Consider the following 5590-nt stretch of genomic DNA (forward strand, 5'->3'; position numbering starts at 1 on the left):
GACTGGTCCCGCCGGCGCAGGGTAGCAGGAAGCTCTCCACACACTCACCAGACCTGGGCTAGGACTGGGTCTAGGAATTATTTTAAGAACATAAGAGTATCATCAAAGATTCATGTACAAAAATATATTACTAAATTTTTTAGTACAGAGAAAATTAAATTAACTACAGCTTAAGTATCTAGAAGTTTTTGTTTGTTTGTTTGTTTGTTTGTTTTTTGTATTTTTAGGGAAAGGTCTACAGGGTGTTCAACGTCTCACTACTAGATCGGACTTGTAGTGATCCACCTGTTTACAGCCTCCCAAAAGCTGGGATTATAGGCAAGGGCCACCACACCCAGTCTCAATTGCCATCTCAGCGCACCCCGGGGCTGGGTCCAGCACGGCAGGCCCAGGGATCGAATCCCAGGCCCCTGTGCCTGCTTGCTGGTGCTTTAATTTGCTGTGGTATTTGGCCGGCCCTAGAAGAGGTGTTTTAGCATAAAATTTCAAATCTGTGCAAAAAATAGAAGAATTAAATTTATCATCTAACTTAAACAAGGAGTTTTGTTTTGTTTTGAGACAGAGTCTTGCTGTGTAGTTTAGGCTGGCCTTGAGCGTATAGTGATCCTTCTGGATCAGCCTCTGTGCTGAGCAGTGAGGAGCTTTTTTTAAAAAAGGAAGAATAGGGCCAGTGAGATGGCTCAGTGGAATAAGCGCTTCCCTGGCAAGCACAAGGGCCTGAGTTCAATCCCGGTTCTGCCAAAAAAAAAAAAAAAAAAAGACAAAGAAAAAAAGGAAGAAGTGAGATATTTTCAATATCACTCATGATAAAATAATATATAGTTGGGAATTGAATTAAAAAACATTTAGGACACAAACCATCGAAATAATTCTTCATGGAGGACTCATATGCCTGGTTGAATTACTTAGTAAATTACAAGGTTCATGTTGTTAGAATGTTCATCATCAAGCTAGAGAATTTTTTTTTCCCCCTGTATTTTAGGGAAGGGTCTACGGGGTGTTCAGGGTCTCACTAGTAGATTGGGTTCGTAGTGATTCACCTGTTTACAGCCTCCCAAGAGCTGGGATTACAGGCGCGTGCCCCCACGCAGTCTGAATCATTGTCTCAGCGCACGCGGGGGCGGGGCCAGCGCGGCAGTAGCAGGGATCAAACCCCGTCGCCCCTGCACCTGCTTGCAGGCGCTTTAATCCGTTGAGCTATTTGGTCTGTCCTAAACTAAAGAAATTCTGATAATTAAAATTTAGTCATTATGAACAACTTTTTTCTCTGACCATAGAACATCACTAGATCTTAATTCATAGCCTTTTCACCAAAGCTCTGCCAAAGTGAATAGTAGTAGTTGTAAATACAAAGTACTGAACTTTTTATTTGGGAAGTGCTTATACTTTATGAGATATTTCAAATATCTTATTCATTGTGGTAATTTTTACTTTCTTAACATTTCTTCTTTCATTGTAAAATATTTGTTAATCAGAGACAAGATCATGCCTGAGTACAGGAATAATAAGCATCCTTTTATCCTGGTATTTTAAACATATACTAGGAACCAGAATTGGTTAATTTTATATAGCAAGGATGTCTCAAAATATAAGTAATAAAAATGTAAAGAAGGGTTGGCGAGATAGCTCAGTGGACTAAGCGCCTGTTTTGACAAGTACAGGGCCCAGGTTTCCATCCCCATCCAGCGTGTGGTGCTGACCCTAAATCTGGTTACACTGAGCCGGCAACAGAGCCTGGGCATGGTGGTGCATGCCTGTAATCCCAGCACTGGGGAGGCTGAAAACAGGAGGATCACTACTTGTTTGAGCTGCATAGTTAGACCCTGTATAATTTATGCATCAATAAATGAAAAAAATGTAAAGAATAAAATATTTTTGAGTGATTATGAATGTCTTTTGCTAAGTGAGGTAAATAATTTAAATATTATAGCAGTTTATGTTACTATCATATAACCTCTTTTCTTTTAGAGAAAACTATGATGAAAAGGAATTGTACTCATGATTGCCCAGCTAAGAATGGCTGAGCTGAGATTCAAACTGATATTAGCTAGAAGTCATTTTGTTCAGATATTTGTATTTATGTTATGCAGGGTAACGTGTGAGGAACTGAGTCTCCATTCAAGTATAAAACATATATGCAGTCTACAGTAATACTATTGGAATTTATATACTAAGAGACAAAGCCAGGCCAAAAAAATATACAGATACATATTTATTAATTGTAAAGAATTCTGGACTGTAAAAGAAAATACATTATGCTGTGATCTGAATGTGTGTGTTCCTTCTAGAATTAATATGTTGAAACCTAATACACAAGATGATGATATTAAAAGGTGGGGTTTTTAGAAACTGATTAATGAAGGCTGAGCCCTTAGGAATGGGATTAGTGATTTTCTAATAGAGTCCTATGGGACCTTAGCCCCTTCTGTCTTTCTACCATGAGAAGATGCAGTTAGAGTCATCTGTGAAGCAGAATCCTTAGCAGGTACCAAATCTGCTGGTGTCTTGATCTTGGAATTCCAAGCTTCTAAAACAGTTGAGCAATAAATTTATGTTGTTTATAAACTGGCTAGTCGAAGATCTTTTGTTATATAGCAGCTTGAATAGGCCAAGACCAAAAATAGTAGTAACAAGTGGAGTACTGCTGTAACAAATAACCAAAAATGTGAAAAGCAGCTTTGGGAGTGAGTAATGAATTGAGGCCAAAAAGTTTTGTAGTACATTTTTCATGAAAAGAGCTATAAGGATATTTATGGTGAGAGCTGAGCAGAAGAAAAAAGTTGTAGGGAAATTGTCTGTTTTCTTAGGAATTACCTAAGTAGTTCTGGATGGAATATTGTAGAAATATGGATGATGAAAGCTATTTTGATGATGTCTCAGGTGATAGTGAGGAATACATTATTAAAAATTGAGAAGGATGGCAGATGTTGAGAGAACGAGGAGGAAGGAGAGAAAATGGCTTCCAGGGATTACGGTCCTACAGCTAAGCTGCAGCCCAGCAGGGTTACAGTGCTTATACCACCCAGCCAACTCAAGGATATGCATAGACCACCCATGCATTTAGGCAACAAAGTAATGAGAACTATGGACAGCCTACTCATGTCAGCTATACCCAGGCTCAGACCACTTCCGCCTATGGGCAGACTGCGTATACAACTTCTTAGGGACAGCCTCCCACTGGTTATACTGCTCCAGCTGTCCCTGAGCGTATAGCCAACCTGTCCAGGGGTATGACGCTGGCACTTATGATACCACCCCACTGCTACAGTCACCACCACCTAGGCTTCTTATGCAGCTCAGTCTGCATACAGCACCCAGCCTGCTTACCCAGCCTATGGGCAGTAGCCAGCAACTACTGCATCTGCAAGACCACAGGGTGGTAACAAGCTAACTGAGATTAATGAACCTCAGTCTAGCACAGGGGGGTTATAACCAGCCCAGCCTAGGCTGTGGATAACATAACTACAGTTGTCCCAAGGTTCCTAGAAGCTACCCAATGCAGCTAGTCACTCTACCTCCATCTTATCCTCCTACCAGCAATTCCTCTACACAGCCCACTAGTTATGATCAGAGCAGTTACTCTCAGCAGAGAGTAACTATGAGCAGCTAAGCAGCTATGGACAGCAGAGTAGCTATGGTCAACAAAGCAGTTATGGACAGCACCCTCCCACTAGTTATGCCCCCCAGACTGGATCCTACAGCCAGGCTCCAAGTCAGTGTAGCCAACAGAGCAGCAGCTATGGGCAGCAGAGTTTATTCCGATAGGACCACTCCAGTAGCATGGGTGTTTGTAGACCTGGAGGATTTTTCTGACCAGGAGAAAAGTGGAGCATGAGTGGCCCTGATGGGAAAGAGGGAGATTTGATTGTGGAGGCATATGCAGAGGTGGTGGGGAGGAGGACACAGTGGAATGGGCTCTGGAGAGCAAGGTGGCTTCAGTAAGCCTCATGGACCCATGGATGAAGGACCAGATCTTAATCTAGCCCTCCCATAGATCCTGATGAAGACTCTGACAACAGGGCAATTTACGTACAAGGACTAAATGACAATGTAACACTCAATCTGGCAGATTTCTTTAAGCAATGTGGGGTTGTTAAAATTAACAAGAGAACTGGGCAACCCATGATCTACATCTACCTGGACAGGAAAGCCCAAAGGTGAGGCCACAGAGTCCTTTGAATATCCACTGACTGCCAAGGCTGCTGTTGAGTGGTTTGAAGGGAAAGATGTTCAAGGAAGCAAACTTAAAATCCGCCTTGCTTGGAAGAAGCCTCCAATGAACAGCATGTGAGGTGGCATGGCACCCTGTGAGGGCAGAGGGATGCCAGCACCACTCCGTGGAGGTTCAGGTAGCCCAGCAGGTCCTGGGGGACCCATGGGTCACATGGGAGGCCATGGAGGAGACAGAGGAGACTTCCCTGAAAGAGGCCTCCGGGGTTCCTGTGAAAACCCCTCTGGAGGAAGAAATGTCCAACATCAAGCTGGTTATTGTCATTGTCCCAATCTGGATTGTGGAAACCAGAGCTTTGCTTGGAGAACAGAATGCAACCAGTGTAAGGCCCGGAAACCTGAATGCTTCCTCCTGCCACCCTTCCCACCTCCAGGTGGTGATCGTAGCAGAGGTGACCCTGGTGGCATGCGGGGAGCAACAGGTGACCTCATGGACTGCAGTGGTCCTGGTGGAATGTTCAAAGGTGGCTGTGGTGGAGACAGAGATGGCTCCTGTGTTGGCCATGGCATGGACCAAGGTTGCTTTGGCAAAGGAAGATGAGATGGTCCAGTGGGCCCTCCCAGACCTCTGATAGAACAAATGGGAGGAATAAGAGGTAGACATGGAGAACCTGAAACATGGATAAAGTGAACCACCATCAGGAGCACAGAGACCCTTCTGGACACAGAGACCCCGCAGAGCTGCATTGACTACCAGATTTATTTATTAATGAAGAAAATGTTTTAAATTTATAACTCCATATTTATAATGTTGGCCACAACATTATGATTATTCCTTGTCTATGCTTTAGTATTTTTCACCATTTATGAAGAAACATTTAAACAGGTTAAATGGTAGCATGCTGAATTCTTTTTCCCTTCTTTTAAAGATGGTTGTTTAAATAAGATTTAACAGTGGGAACCCTTTTGAGCATGCTCAATTATCATTGTGGAGAACCAAGAGGGCCTCTGACTGCAACAATGTTCATGGTTGTGATGTGCTTTTTTTTTTTTAAATAAAATTTCAAATGTTTATAAATAGTCCAAAAAATGGAGAAAAAGTTATCTTTGCTATAAAATGACAAGGAAGTTGGCCAAATTTTTTTCTAGTCATTTGTGGGAACTATAAGGTTTGAAAAATCAAATTGAGTATTTGGTGGAAAAAATGTGTAAAAAAGATGTTGAGGGTGCACAATGGATTCTCAGACTACTTAGAGTTAAAATTGAGAGAAACAAATTAAGAATGGAATTTAAAGTAAAAAGGGAAGCAGAACTTAAAAATTTGAAAATTCTCAGCTTAACCCTGATTAAAAAATGAAAATTTATATTTAGGAGGGAACACCAAGGTTAGCCAAATGAACATTTTATGAGGAGATTACTT

General features: G+C 41.9%; 1 pseudogene; it reads left to right on the forward strand.

The window, feature by feature from the left end:
* Positions 1 to 2924: 2924 nt before the first annotated feature.
* Positions 2925 to 4861, forward strand: LOC105742025 (annotated as a pseudogene).
* Positions 4862 to 5590: the final 729 nt, after the last annotated feature.

This window comes from Octodon degus, unplaced genomic scaffold, assembly GCF_000260255.1.
Source record: "Octodon degus isolate 3935 unplaced genomic scaffold, OctDeg1.0 scaffold00001, whole genome shotgun sequence".
Classification (NCBI taxonomy): Eukaryota; Metazoa; Chordata; class Mammalia; order Rodentia; family Octodontidae; genus Octodon; species Octodon degus.